This window comes from Triticum urartu, chromosome 2A (genome assembly GCF_056163025.1).
Source record: "Triticum urartu cultivar PI428250 chromosome 2A, HENAU_Tu73, whole genome shotgun sequence".
In the NCBI taxonomy this organism is placed as follows: domain Eukaryota; kingdom Viridiplantae; phylum Streptophyta; class Magnoliopsida; order Poales; family Poaceae; genus Triticum; species Triticum urartu.
The window spans coordinates 543,799,970-543,816,886 of NC_141874.1; positions in this window are offsets into that span (position 1 = coordinate 543,799,970).

The window sequence follows — 16,917 nt, forward strand, 5'->3', positions numbered from 1 at the left end:
ACCCAGAATTGCTGTTTTTTTTGCCTATTTTAGGGTTTCGAAGAAAAGGAATATCAAATGGAGTCCAAACGGAATGAAACCTTCAGGAACATGATTTTCGGAACGAACAAGATCCAGGAGACTTGGACCCTACGTCAAGCAACCAACAGGGAAGCCATGAGGTAGGGGGGCGCGCCTACCCCCCCAGGCGCGCCCTCCACCCTCGTGGGCCCCCTGTTGCTCCACGGACGTACTCCTTCCTCCTATATATACCTACATACCCTCAAACTACCAGATACAGAGCCAAAACCCTAATTCCACCACCGTAACTTTCTGTATCCACGAGATCCCATCTTGGGGCCTGTCCCGGAGCTCCGCTGGAGGGGGCATCAATCACGGAGGGCTTCTACATCAACACCATAGCCTCTCCGATGAAGTGTGAGTAGTTTACCTCAGACCTTCGGGTCCATAGTTATTAGCTAGATGGCTTCTTCTCTCCTTTTGGATCTCAATACAAAGTTCTCCCCCTCTCTTATGGAGATCTATTCGATGTAATCTTCTTTTGCGGTGTGTTTGTTGAGACCGATGAATTGTGGGTTTATGATCAAGTTTATCTATGAACAATATTTGAATCTTCTCTGAATTCTTTTATGTATGATTGGTTATATTTGCAAGTCTCTTTGAATTATCAGTTTGGTTTGGTCTACTAGATTGATCTTTCTTGCAATGGGAGAAGTGCTTAGCTTTGGGTTCAATCTTGCGGTGTCCTTTCCCAGTGACAGTAGGGGCAACAAGGCACGTATTGTATTGTTTCCATCGAGGATAACAAGATGGGGTTTTCATCATATTGCATGAGTTTATCCCTCTACATCATGTCATCTTGCTTAAAGCGTTACTCTGTTCTTATGAACTTAATACTCTAGATGCATGCTGGATAGCGGTCGATGTGTGGAGTAATAGTAGTAGATCCAGGCAGGAGTCGGTCTACTTGTCTCGGACGTTATGCCTATATACATGATCATACATAGATATTCTCATAACTATGCTCAATTCTATCAATTTCTCAACAGTAATTTGTTCACCCACCGTAAAATACTTATGCTTTCGAGAGAAGCCACTAGTGAAACCTATGGCCCCCGAGTCTATCTTCATCATATTAATCTTCCAATACTTAGTTAGTTTCATTGCCTTTTATTTTACTTTGCATCTTTATCATAAAAATACAAAAAATATTATCTTATCATATCTATCAGATCTCACTCTCGTAAGTGATCGTGTAGGGATTGACAACCCCTTATCGCGTTGGTTGCGAGGATTTATTTGTTTTGTGTAGGTGCGAGGGACTGGCGCGTAGCCTCCTACTGGATTGATACATTGGTTCTCAAAAACTGAGGGAAATACTTACGCTACTTTGCTGCACCACCCTTTCCTCTTCAAGGGAAAACCAACGCAAGTGCTCAATAGGTAGCAAGAAGGATTTCTGGCGCCGTTGCCGGGGAGGTCTACGCAAATGTCAACATAACAAGTACCCATCACGAACCCTTATCTCCCGCATTACATTATTTTCCATTTGCCTCTCGTTTTCCTCTCCCCCCACTTCATCCTTGCCGTTTTATTCACCCTCTCTCTATCTATCCTCCCTCTCTTTCTCTATTTGCCTCTTTTTGCTCGTTCCTTGTTTGCCTGTGTGTTGGATTGCTTGTTTGTCACGATGGCTCAAGATAACACTAAATTGTGTGACTTTACCAATACCAACAACAATGATTTTATGAGCACTCCGATTGCTCCTCTTACCGATGCTGAATCTTGTGAAATTAATGCTGCCTTGCTGAATCTTGTCATGAAAGATCCGTTTTCCGGCCTTCCTAGTGAAGATGCCGCTACCCATCTAAATAGCTTCGTTGATTTGTGTGATATGCAAAAGAAGAAATATGTTGATAATGATATTGTTAAATTGAAGCTATTTCCTTTTTCGCTTAGAGGTCATGCTAAAGCTTGGTTTTCGTCTTTGCCTAAAAATAGTATTGATTCTTGGAACAAGTGCAAAGATGCTTTTATCTCTAAGTATTTTCCTCCCGCTAAGATTATCTCTCTTAGAAACGATATTATGAATTTTAAGCAACTTGATGATGAACATGTTGCACAAGCTTGGGAGAGGATGAAATTAATGATACGTAATTGCCCAACACATGGTTTGAATTTGTGGATGATTATACAATTTTTTTATGCCGGATTGAATTTTGCTTCTAGAAATCTTTTAGATTCGGCCACGGGAGGCACTTTTATGGAAATCACTTTAGGAGAAGCTACTAAACTCCTAGATAATATTATGGTTAATTATTCTCAATGGCACACTGAAAGATCTACTAATAAGAAAGTGCATGCGATAGAAGAAATTAATGTTTTGAGTGGTAAGATGGATGAACTTATGAAATTATTTTATAATAAAAGTGTTTCTTCTGATCCTAATGATATGCCTTTGTCTACTTTGATTGAGAATAATAATGAATCTTTGGATGTGAATTTTGTTGGTAGGAATAATTTTGGTAACAACGCGTATAGAGGAAACTTCAATCCTAGGCCGTATCCTAGTAATTTCTCTAATAATTATGGTAATTCCTACATCAATTCTTATGGAAATTATAATAAGATGCCCTCTGATTTTGAATCTAATATTAAAGAATTTATTACATCACAAAAGAATTTCGATGCTTTGATTGAAGAAAAACTGCTTAAGATGATGAGTTGGCTAGGAACGTTGATAGAGTTTCTCTTGATGTTGATTCTTTGAAACTTAGATCTATTCCACCTAAGCATGATATCAATGAGTCTCTCAAATCCATGAGAATTTCCATTGATGAGTGCAAAGAAAGAACCGCTAGGATGCGTGCTAAGAAAGGTTCCTTTATAAGAGCGTGTTCTTCTAGTTTCCATGATAATAAAGATGAAGATCTAATAGTTATTGATGTGTCCCCTATTAAATCTTTGTTTTGCAATATGAATCTTGATAATTATGGGACTGAATATGATCCACCTTTACCTAGAAGGCGTTCCAAAAATTCGGAGTTTTTAGATCTTGATGCTAAATTTGATAAAAGTGGGATTGAAGAGATCAAAACTCTAGGTGTTAATGAACCCACTATTTTTGATTTCAAGGAATTTAATTATGATAATTTCTCTTTGATGGATTGTATTTCCTTGTTGCAATCTGTGCTAAATTCTCCTCATGCTTATAGTCAAAATAAAGCTTTTACCAAACATATCGTTGATGCTTTGATGCAATCTTATGAAGAAAAACTTGAGTTGGAAGTTTCTATCCCTAGAAAACTTTATAATTAGTGGGAACCAACTATTAAAATTGAAATTAAAGATCATGAATGCTATGCTTTGTGTGATTTGGGTGCTAGTGTTTCCACGATTCCAAAGACTTTGTGTGATTTGTTAGGTTTCCGTGATTTTGATGATTGCTCTTTAAACTTGCACCTTGCGGATTCCACTATTAAGAAACCTATGGGAAGAATTAATGATGTTCTTATTGTTGCAAATAGGAATTATGTGCCCGTATATTTTATCGTTCTTGTTATAGATTGCAATCCTTCATGTCCTATTATTCTTGGTAGACCTTTCCTTAGAACGATTGGTGCAATTATTGATATGAAGGAAGGAAATATTAGATTCCAATTTCCGTTAAGTAAAGGCATGGAACACTTTCCTAGAAAGAAAATTAAATTACCTTATGAATCTATTATGAGATCCACTTATGGATTGCCTACCAAATATGGCAACACCTAGATCTATCCTTGCTTTTTATGCCTAGCTAGGGGCGTTAAACGATAGCGCTTGTTGGGAGGAAACCCAATTTTATTTTTATTCCTTGATTTTGGCTCCTGTTTAGTAATAAATAATTTATCTAGCCTATGTTTTGGTTGTGTTTTTTGTGTTTAATTAGTGTTTGTGCAAGTAGAACCGTTGGGAAGACTTGGGGAAAGTCTTGTTAATCTTGCTGTAAAAAAACAGAAACTTTAGCGCTCACGAGAGCTGCTGCCATTTTTATTTGGAAAGTGATATTTAGTTAATTATTTTTTAATATTATTAATAGTTAAATTCCTCACGTCCAAAAATTTATTTTAGAATTTTTGGGGTTCCATATCTTGCGCTAGCTACAGATTACTACAGACTATTCTGTTTTTGACAGATTCTGTTTTTCATGTGTTGTTTGCTTATTTTGATGAATCTATGGCTAGTAAAATAGTTTATAAACCATAGAGAAGTTGGAATACAGTAGTTTTAACACCAATATAAATAAATAATGAGTTCATTACAGTACCTTGAAGTGGTGTTTTGTTTTCTTTCGATAACGGAGCTCACGAGATTTTCTACTTTAAGTTTTGTGTTGTGAAGTTTTCAAGTTTTGGGCAAGGATTTGATGGATTATGGAACAAGGAGTGGCAAGATCCTAAGATTGGGGATTCCCATGGCACCCCAATATAATCTAAGGACACCAAAAAGCCAAAGCTTGGGGATGCCCCGGAAGGCATCCCCTCTTTCGTCTACTTCTATCGGTAACTTTACTTGGAGCTATATTTTTATTCACCAAATGATATGTGTTTTGCTTGGAGTGTCTTGTATGATTTGAGTCTTTGCTTTTTAGTTTACCACAATCATCCTTTCTGTCAGTGGCGGAGTGTGAATCAAATATTAGGAGGGGCCAAATGAGTGTATATGGCATAGAAAAGGCTAGGATGATCAGAGACGCTGGACGATTAGTAGAGCAATTAGCAGATAAGTAAGTGTATTTGGTAAATTTTCCTTTTGTAAGGGGGGGGGCAGGGCCCGGAATTGTCCCCACTATGCTCCGCCATTGCTTGCTGTACACACCTTTTGAGAGACACACACATGATTCGGAAATTATTAGAATACTCTATGTGCTTCACTTATATCTTTTGAGTTATATAGTTTTGATGTAGTACTTCACTTATATCTTTTAGAGCATGGTGGTGGATTTGTTCTATAGAAACTATTGATCTCTCATGCTTCACTTAGATTTTTTTGAGAGTCTTAAATAGCATGGTAATTTGCTTAAATAATCCTAATATGCTAGGTATACAAGATTAATAATAAAATTCTCTTATGAGTGTGTTGAATACTATGAGAAGTTTGAAACTTGATAATTGTTTTGAGATATGGAGATGGTGATATTAAAGTTGTGCTAGTTGAGTAGTTTTGAATTTGATAAATACTTGTGTTAAAAGTTTGTGATTCCCGTAGCATGCATGTATGGTGAACCGTTATGTGATGAAGTCAGAGCATGATTTATTTATTGATTGTCTTCCTTATGAGTGGCGGTCGGGGACGAGCGATGGTATTTTCCTACCAATCTATCCCCCTAGGAGCATGCACTTAATACTTTTCTTTGATAACTAATATATTTTTGCAATAAGTATGTGAGTTCTTTATGACTAATGTTGAGTCCACGGATTATACGCACTCTCACCCTTCCACCATTGTTAGCCTCTCTAATACCGCGCACCTTTCGCCGGTATCATACACCCACCATATAACTTCCTCAAAACAGCCACCATACCTACCTATCATGGCATTTCCATAGCCATTCCGAGATATATTGCCATGCAACTTTCCACCATTCCGTTTATTATGACACGCTCCATCATTGTCATATTGCTTTGCATGATCATGTAGTTGACATCGTATTTGTGGCAAGGCCACTGTTCATAATTCTTCATACATGTCACTCATGAGTCATTGCATATCCCGGTACACCGCCGGAAGAATTATGTCAGGACCCCGATTCCAAGTCACATCGATCTAGCCGGTAACACCTCATATCACTTTGCGGCCTCACGCACGGTATCCCATGGGTGTCACCTTACCATGGCCTGGGACCGTTTGCGCCTTTTGGCTCACGTATATGATAGTGTCGCTAGCATCCATATGACAGAGAACCCGGGCCGACATGGCTAGTCGTGAACCCAAAGCGGCACAGACCTATGGAGACAGGCATACATGTATCACATCGAGCATGTCGGTCATCAGCGAGTGATTCTGGGCTGTAGCACTGGGCTAACAGGACTCCGGGGAACCCGGGCTATAGCAGGCTAGGCAGGACTCCAGAAGTCACCGCGTGACATTTCCTCGAAGGGACAGACATAGGAACGAAGTGAAACACATGCCGGCCAGTCAAGTGTCCTAAACAGTAGTGCTGGGCTAGCAGGACTCCATTGAACCGGGCTGTAGCGGACTACTATGGTCGAGGAACACTAGACTACATTTCCCCATAAGAAAGACTGCCAAGGATAAACAACGATTGTCGGATCCCACTCATACCAAGCATTTCAATCATACACACAATATGCCCAATATGAGTACATACTACATGGCATCACAACAAAACTCTACAACTCAAGTACTTTATTTAAAAGGATCCAGGGAGCCATACATAACATGTTCATACAGATAGGGGTCACATGACCCGACACTCAAGTCATACAAACATACAAGCACATGCGGAAGCAACTAGTCTGAGTACAGACTCTAGAAAGAAGGAAGGCTTCTCGAAGCCTGTCTATCTACATAGGGCCCTCCATGGCCAGGATCACCACCTGGGTGGCTAGTCACTCGTCGATGTCAAGGTCTACATAAAACCCATCGGAGGGGGCAGTGTTGTCGTCTGAAAACAATAAATAAGCAAACATGAGTACAAGGTACTCAGCAAGTCTTACATCAGAACCTAATATACATGCTCATTCTCAAGAAGGTGGTGGGGTTATTGCAGCAAGCCAGCTTTGACTCTTGGCTAAGCTATCCTACGGAACTTCACCAGTAAAATAGTTTTCGCACACGAGTCCACTACTCACCAACACAATACTCCACCATGGATCCTCCCTCATCATCCTACGAGAGGGCCATCCTTGGTACTCACACTTATCCTGAGTCTTTTAGTAGTATCCATTAACTTGTCTATGAACCGTATAGGCAACCAAGTAGTCCTTTGCCGCGGACGCGGCTATTCGAATAGTTTTATACCCTGCAGGGGTGTACTTCATCATACACGCTTTCACCACTTACCACCGTTTACACGACATGTACTCGGCAACCTTCAAGCGAAAGCCCAGCGAGGGTGTCGGCCATGGCCTACCTAAACACTTAAGTCTCTAGTCCAGGTTTATCGCCTATCCAGGTTCCATACGCAGGGAGTCCGGCCGAGGTTTCCACATACGGCCCCGAACGATGTGAACAGGGTTCCCGAGACGCCAAACGGGTGCCCGGCATACCCGGCCACGGTGTATCTACCGCAACATAGCCCACCCCTAGGGTCAGCGCTACGCACGGCCGCCAACACATAACCTACAAACACCAGAAACTATTTGCAACTCCTGGACAGAGTACTAAGGTGATTAAGAAGCCGAGAGGGTCCATTGGTTTCGGGCCCAATGTACGATAGTAACTGCATCTTAAATCACACATACAGATCTCAGTTCTTAGGGACAGCCTCAATGAAACAACCCACCATGTACTCCTACATGGCCTCTAATCGATACCTTTACCAAAACATGTTCAACACATCCCTCACATTATCGACATAAGCATTTCACTCTAGCCCATCACCCAGATGAACCAGACCTGACACAACTCTAAGCATAGCAGGCATAGCAAGGTAGGAATCACGTACATGGCTCAATCAACTCCTACACATGCTAGTGGGTTTCATCTAGTTACTGTGGCAATGACAGGTCATGCAGAGGATAAGGGTTCAACTACCGTAGCACACAGCAGATTGAAACACGTTGTCTTAATGCAGTAAACAAGAGCAGAAGCGAGAACATGGGTTGTATCAGAATGATCAATGGTTGCTTGCCTGATGGAGTGGTAGTGGGATATGCCCTTCAGTTGGATACTCGTGAATATCCTCGGAGGCAGAACCTACCACGAAGAACACATCGGAACACAATCAACACATGACGATATGCAACAATATGATGCATGCTATGATATGGCAATATGAATGTGTCTTGGCCTAATGCAAGCTATAACAGAAAGGATTGAACTTATTTGAATCAAAGATTCAATTATTAGCTTATTAAACATGGCTTTAATGGTGCATTTCCTTATTCTGCTTAAACAGCAAGGTGAACTTGTTTTGTCATGCATGAAACCATTACAGATGGATAGATTGAATTTTTCTGATCATTTTTCATATATAAATCTTTGCATTTGGAGCTATGGTTGATTTTCTATGATTTTAGAAGTTTTGACTATTTTCTGGAATTTCCTGTATAAGAATAAATCTAGTAATTTAATTACTGCGTCAGCATTACGTCAGAGTGACGTCAGTGGTCAACGGGGACGTCCAGGTCAAACCTGACTGGTGGGTCCCGCGTGTCAGTAGTTAATTAAGCTAATTATCTTTAGTTAAAACTAATATGATTTAGTTAACAGAGGGGGCCCACTTCTCATTGACTCAGGGGAGTCAAGCTGGGGTCAAACCCATGGTCAGCGGGGCTAATCCCGCCGGCGGTGAGTCGCCGGCGAGGCCCGAGACGGTGGCGCGGCTCGGAAAACGCCCACAGGGCACGGGCGAGGCCGTTCTTGGGCTCGTTGGAGAGCTCTTGCAGTCGCGCATCTAGTGGTGGTGGAGGCCGGGTCTATGGTGGCCGGAGACAACGGCGGCGAGCTCCAAGGCGGTGGCCGGAGTTCGGCCATGTGCGGGGTTTGGGCCGCGGCGTGCAAACACGAAAACTGAGGTGCTAGCGAGGCACTACGCGATGCGGCAAGCACGTTGCATAGCACAGGATGACCAAATGGTCGCCGGAGCGACGCCGGCGACTAGCTCGAGCGAAGACGAGCTTCGGCCATGGTGGAACTATGGCCTAGAGGGTGCAAATTAGTGGGAAAGAAGAGGGGGAAGGCGGCGGAGCTCACAGGGAGGTCGATGAGCAGCTCAGTGGGCTCGGGGGCGACCGGAGCGAGGCGAATCGATGAACGGCGTCCGGCGGGTACCGAGGTTGAAGACGACGCGATAGTGGTGATGCAGGGCCTCCGGCGAAGTGTGGCTCGGTAGGGAGGGCGAGGGCGTCGTGGCGGAGCAATTTGGCTTGTCGGAGGGGCGAAGGGGTGGCTCTGGCTTCGTCTACGGCGAACGGCGGCGAGGAACGCGCTCGGGCATCGCGGGAGAGAGTGAGGGAGACGAGGAGGAGAGTGAGCGAGGATGAGAGGGGGACGTGGGGGTCGCGTGGCATCCCTGGACGTCTCCAGGACGTCGGCAGAAGCAGGAGGTGGCCGGCGTGTGGCCGCGGGCGCCGGCCACGCGCTCCGCGTCCTTCTGGCGCGAGGAGGACGACGACTGGCAGGGCCGAGCCAGGTGGGCTGGGCCAGCACAGGTAAGGCCCAGGTAGCTTCCCTCTCTCTCTTTTTTTATTTGTTTCTGTTTTTCTATTTAACTGCAACTGTTGGGCTTTAATTAAAATATTAAAACGTTTCCAAAAATCCTGAAAATAATTGTGGGCTCTGTTTAGATTATTTCCAACAACAAACATTTATTTCCAGAATTATTTGGGCATTTAAATTATTTTATAGCATTTAAATGCCCAAATTCAAATACTTATGATTTAATTCAATGACCTTCTGTTGACCTAGAAAAATGTGCACCAATTTTGCCAGAGGTGTTAACCCAAGACAAAGAGGGTGAACTTTTTAGAAGGCATTTCAGGTTCATTGAAAATAATTTTAGTAAACCCTAGTTGTTTCGAGGGGGGTGTTGGGGTTTCTGCCTTCCCCATTTCAAATTTAAGAGAAATTTAAACATGATGCACACTCTAATGCTTGAACTATCTAGGGTGTGACAAATTAATATAGAGTCATATCTTGTTCTAAGTATCGAGTTATAATTCTTGACTTGTAAGAAAATAAAAGTGTGATGATCATCATTATTAGAGCATTGTCCCAAGTGAGGAAAGGATGATGGAGACTATGATTCCCCCACAAGTCGGGATGAGACTCCGGATGAAAAAAAGAGGCCAAAGAAGCCCAAATAAAAAAATGAGAGAAAAAGAGAGAAGGGACAATGTTACTATCCTTTTACCACACTTGTGCTTCAAAGTAGCACCATGATCTTCATGATAGAGAGTCTCCTATGTTATCACTTTCATATACTTGTGGGAATTTTTTTTCATTATAGAACTTGGCTTGCATATTCGAATGATGGGCTTCCTCAAAATGCCCTAGGTCTTCGTGAGCAAGCAAGTTGGATGCACACCCACTTAGTTTCTTTTTGAGCTTTCATATACTTATAGCTCTAGTGCATCCGTTGCATGGCAATCCCTACTCACTCACATTGATATCTATTGATGGGCATCTCCATAACCCGTTGATACGCCTAGTTGATGTGAGACTATCTTCTCCCTTTTGTCTCCTCCACAACCACCATTCTATTCCACCTAAAGTGCTATGTCCATGGCTCACGCTCATGTATTGCGTGAAGATTGAATTTTTTTGAGAATGTCTAAAGTCTGAAACAATTGCTTGGCTTGTCATCGGGGTTGTGCATGATTTAAATACTTTGTGTGGTGAAGATAGAGCATAGCCAGACTATATGATTTTGTAGGGATAACTTTCTTTGGCCATGTTATTTTGAGAAGACATAATTGCTTAGTTAGTATGCTTGAAGTATTATTATTTCTATGTCAATATTAAACTTTTGTCTTGAATCTTTCGGATCTGAATATTCATACCACAATAAGAAGAATTACATTGAAATTATGCCAAGTAGCATTCCACATCAAAAATTCTATTTTTATCATTTACCTACTCGAGGACGAGTAGGAATTAAGCTTGGGGATGCTTGATACGTCTCCAACGTATCTATAATTTTTGATTGCTCCATGCTATATTATCTTCTGTTTTGGACATTATTGGGCTTTATTATCCACTTTTATATTATTTTTGGGACTAACCTATTAACCGGAGGACCAACCCAGAATTGTTGTTTTTTTGCCTATTTTAGGATTTTGAAGAAAAGGAATATCAAACGGAGTCCAAACGGAATGAAACCTTCGAGAACGTGATTTTTGGAACAAACAAGATCCAGGAGACTTGGACCCTACGTCAAGAAACCAACAAGGAAGCCACGAGGTAGGGGGCGCGCCTACCCCGCAGGCGCACCCTCCACCCTCGTGGGCCCCCTTTTGCTCCATCGACGTACTCCTTCCTCCTATATATACCTACGTACCCCAAACTACCAGATACAGAGCCAAAACCCTAATTCCACCGCCGTAACTTTCTATATCCATGAGATCCCATCTTGGGGCCTGTTCTGGAGCTCCGCCGGAGGGGACATCGATCACGGAGGGCTTCTACATCAACACCATAGCCTCTCCGATGAAGTGTGAGTAGTTTACCTCAGACCTTTGGGTCCATAGTTATTAGCTAGATGGCTTCTTCTCTCCTTTTGGATCTCAATACAAAGTTCTCCCCCTCTCTTGTGGAGATCTATTCGATGTAATCTTCTTTTGTGGTGTGTTTGTTGAGACCGATGAATTGTGGGTTTATGATCAAGTTTATCTATGAACAATATTTGAATCTTTTCTGAATTATTTTATGTATGATTGGTTCTCTTTGCAAGTCTCTTCGAATTATCAGTTTGGTTTGGCCTACTAGATTGATCTTTCTTGCAATGGGAGAAGTGCTTAGCTTTGGGTTCAATCTTGCGGTGTCCTTTCCAAGTGACAGTAGGGGCAGCAAGGCACACATTGTATTGTTGCCATTGAGGATAACAAGATGGGGTTTTCATCATATTGCATGAGTTTATCCCTCTACATCATGTCATCTTGCTTAAAGCGCTACTCTATTCTTCTGAACTTAATACTCTGGATGCTTGCTGGATAGCAGTCGATGTGTGGAGTAATAGTAGTAGATGCAGGCATGAGTCGGTCTACTTGTCTCGGATGTGATGCCTATATACATGATCATACCTAGATATTCTCATAACTATGCTCAATTCTGTCAATTGCTCAACAGTAATTTGTTCACCCACCGTAAAATACTTATGCTTTAGAGAGAAGCCACTAGTGAAACCTATGCCCCCCGGGTCTATCTTCATCATATTAATCTTCCAATACTTAGTTAGTTTCATTGCCTTTTATTTTACTTTGCATCTTTATCATAAAAATACCAAAAATATTATCTTATCATATCTATCAGATCTCACTCTCGTAAGTGACATTGTAGGGATTGACAACCCCTTATCGCGTTGGTTGCGAGGATTTATTTGTTTTGTGTAGGTGCGAGGGACTGGCGCGTAGCCTCCTACTATATTGATACCTTGGTTCTCAAAAACTGAGGGAAATACTTACGCTACTTTGCTGCACCACCCTTTCCTCTTCAAGGGAATACCAACGCAAGTGCTCAAGAGGTAGCAATGGGAAATTTGTACAATCCACATATGAAGATAAGGGAGAAAGAGATGTTTACTTGTTGTTCACAAAGTTCTCTGACGTCACTTTTGGCCCAAGAGAAGATAGAGTCCAAGTCTCTCACGTTCTGGACTCAGACTCGGATTGCATAGACATACCTGACTCAAAACACCAATAACTTTTTCATCTAGAGTCCGAATTGGGTGATTCTTTTTTTGTTGGAAAATAGATTTCGTGCAATTTCCAACCCAAGTGGATTCACCTTCAAATTGGTCCAGAGCATTGAGTTATGGACGAAACAATCTAATGCTGCAGCAGAATCCAAGTCAAACTACAAGTCCAAAGGTGTTACGTCACCCCTACTTGGGCCCATTGGCCTTGTACAACCTAGGGTTATTTTTAGGCTGCCTTGGGACGTCCTCCCACCTCCTTGGCAGCCACCCCTTGATCCTACATAAGTTGAATCATCTAGTAGCTTTTTCCTTGGGATTTGTTTAGTTAAAAGTTAGCCGTTGCAACTTCGTGTACTTCGTTTGTGTCCAACGACCAGACCAAGACCGCTTTTGGATCTCCATCTTTATCAATACTTCATCCATATTTGAAATATTTAGATTGCTTTTATCATATTATTGCTTGTTCTTCGATTGCATGTAGAATAGACCTTCGTGGTCAGGCTGATCGTGCTTCCAGCATCGTCAGTAACCTCAGGAGATTGGTTTAGCGATTGCTAAGGCACAACGTCGTGCACGTTTGTAGTCGGATCGCCAAAGTCGTCTCCACCAAATTGATAGTTATCATCTGATCGAAAGATCGGGACACGCTCGCCTCTATCAAGAAGCTAATTGAGATGAGGACAACTGGGTTGGCAGCATCAACAGACGAGTAGGGTGGGTGGCATTAGAAGGGGCGAACTTGAGTGTTTGTGGTGTCAATCCTTCAGTGGCCGCCGCAGTCAGAGAAGGTGGTGATGCTATGGTGAGTAGCAGGTCGCGTCGCCGTGGCGTTCCTACCGGCGCGATGGTGTGCACTCCTTGGCACTAGGAATCGGTTGGGACAGCCTCGTCATGGAGATTGACGGCGTGACATCACGACTATGCTTGCACAGCTCAGCTGGGTTAGAAGATCGGGCTCGACGACGAGTGTGTTGTCCCTCCTTGCCATGCCCCAGAACTGTGTCCTAGGTCATCCAACCCACATACAAATGAGTCGGCTACGTGTCCAACACTAACGGAGAGCTAATATCCCTACTGCACCTCCCGGTCAAATCTCATTGCCCTTGATGCCAGACCGGCGGATGCATGGGCTCGGTGCCAGGCGACAACAAGTGAGGTTGTCGGGGAGAAAAGGAGGCAGGAAGAAGAGGGGGTGGGTGACGCCATGGAGGGGAGGAGAGGCAGCAGGGAGAGGAGAGTGTGAGCTTCGCCTTGGCGTGGAGCAGAGGTGTCGGGAAGAGATGGCGGCGACAATGCTATGGTGGGGAGATGAGATGTGGCAGCGCCCGGTGGCTCGCTGGCTATGCGAGGAGAGCAGGAGGCGGTTGTGGGGTGAGTGAGTGAGAGGAGTGAACTTTGTCCTTAAATAAAAGGAGAAATGAGCAGTTGTTGTGAGGTGACATAAGTGTCACATAGCCTAGCAAGTCATTTTTAGAGAGAAGACCATCCAAGTGACCTATAGGTAGCCCCTACAGTTTATTGCTTACGAATATCGGGATGCGAATCACATGGTATTATGCAAATGAAGCTAAAGACAACATTCCTCACATTATTGTACGCAAGTAAATGTTAGTTTGTAATAGAAAAACAACTAATCATTGCCCTCTATGTACACATCGTTCAGTTAGATTTTTATGAACTTACATCGCAAGTGAAGTGGACTTCAATTGCTTTTTGATTGCTATGGGTTATCACTTCTATACATGTATTATGCTTATATACGTAACCAGGAAAAAATCTATGGCCCGTGGCAATGCACATGCATTCTACCAATATGATTTAAAAACTAAGCATTGCAATACAACATATGCATGATATGAGTAATATAACCCTGCCAAGTTTGAGCATACACCTCAGGGGGATAATAGGACTGGTCATCTGCCTCTGAATCCTCCTCTGAGGAGCTATCTGTAACCAGCAAGATATCTGCTTCAGCAGGTAGCATTGTCTGCTTTGAAGACCTTGTTTTCACTCCAGATTTCTCCATCACCAATTCAAATGTCTGATGCACAGGAAGAGCATTTGAATATACAAACATTGTCGACAAATGAAATGAGAAATACAAAAATGGACGGCATGATATAATTCACATATATGACACTTGGCTAATTCACATATATGACATGGCATTGCATAATTCACATATATAATGCCTTGCAACAAAATAACATTGCATAATTCACATATATAATGTCTTGCAACAAGATGGCATTGCATAATTCACATATATGGTAATTAGACACTAAACTAAGCAAATGACATACCAATGCAAGACACCATATGCACGATATGAGCAACATAACCCTGCCAAGTTAGAGCATGCACCTCAGGGGGGGGGGGATAGGACTGGTCATCTGTCTCTGAATCCTCCTCTGAGGAGCTATCCGTAACCAGCAAGACATGCGCTTCGTTAGATATCATTGTCTTCTCTGAAGACCTTGTTTACACTCTAGATTTTTCCATGACCGTGTCGAATGGCTGATGCACAAGAAGACAAGTGGATATTAAAATTCCTACGGTTTTTCTTCCAAGGATACACTAAAGGAACAAATCCTACAATTTTCCTTTGCTCCATTCCTTTGAACCAAATGCATGAATAGTAGTACCATAGGAAACTTTCCAATGCCTATGTTTTTCTTTCACTTTTCCTTTCAAGCACTGGTGATTCTAGTAGGCAGACATGAACAGGGAAAAGCCTACACTTAAAAAATGTTTTTGTGTTACTTCTACTACTTTGGACCCAGGCCACTGCCCTACTAGCTCAACTGCCAGGCCCATATACAAATGCACAGCTCAAATGCACAGAGATAAATAATGATGGCGTTCAAGAGAGTCCATCAAAGATAGCTAAGTTGCCTGATACCTCATTTCTTGTCATATAGTAGGAGAAACTAATCGTATTTCCCGTTACTCCGTGTGCTCAGTGGACAATATATATATATATAACATGTAGAGTGAAAAAGAGATGCAACAAGTGTACAACCTCTTTGGCGAAGCCATGTCGATCTCAGTGTGATTAGGTTGGTCGGTGAGGATGCTCTGGCTGATTTGGTTGTCAGAGGAGGGGAAGAAGATCTTAGGCGTCTGAAGATGGAGCTCGGGGTACTTCTCCGCTGTGATGGAGGGTTTTGTCATTGGAGCAGCTCCGGTGAGTTGTACAAAGGCGAGGCTGAAGCATGACAAGAGAGACAACATTAACCTGAGTAGAATTCTAATAGCATTTCCAATAAATGACGTAAAATACATAGCCACAAAGTGCTAGATGTAAATACATCAGCCGCTCATCTCTGAACTTAACTGTCGACACTGAATTTATCTGTCAAAACTGAATTTAACTATCAAAACTAATTTTTGCTGTCGAAACTGAATTTTACTATCGAAACTGAATTTAACTATCGAAACTGAATTTTGCTGTCGAAACTGAATTTTACTGTCTAAACTGAACACACTAGTAGCAGAAAAGCAGTAGCAGCGCCCGGAGCAGCAGCGCATGCGAGAGCCGGGGCAGCTGGTCGTGTAGCAACATCTCGGGTAGCAGCAAAAGGGGCTCGAGCAAGAGCAGTATCTGTTGCTCGTGCAGCAGCATCGCACACAAGAGTAGAGCAGCAGGCAGGGTGAGGCTACATGTCAGTCGACTGACTTTTTCATCTCTGGTTAGTCGATTTTCCAACCGTTGGATACGAAATCAAGGGCCTGCAGTTCATCTTCAACCTCCACCCCCTGAGCCGCCAGCCACCACCGGCCAAACCATTGGCCCCCGCCGCCTGCGGCCGGCGACGCTTCCGCGCCGCCTCGCCACCCTGCTCGCCCCGAAACCACTCCCCATCACCGGTCCGCCGCCGCCCCAACCATCCTTCTAGCCCCCCCGCGCCGAGCTTTTTCTCCGACGATCCCCACGCCACCGCCCCACCACCACCGGCGACTACCGCCCCACCCTGAACCCTAAGATAGATAGTGGGGTACTGTAACACCCTCGATGCGACTATAGCTCCCACGTGTCGAGGCACGACTTAGAGACATAATCGCATTGAAGGCGTATGTCGCAAGTTAGGCAATGTTCACAACATCCCATGTAATGTAAATAATAAAGGGGAGATAACATAGTTGGCTTACACTCGCCACGTCAATCAAGTACATAAATAACATTACATCATCCAAACACTCATGGACCGACTACGGCGCCAAAATAAAAGAGAACCCAACATGCGACAACGGTCCCAATCACCCCCAACTGGGCACCACTACTGATCATCGAGAAAGGAGACATAGTAACGTTGAGAGTCTTCGTCGAACTCCCA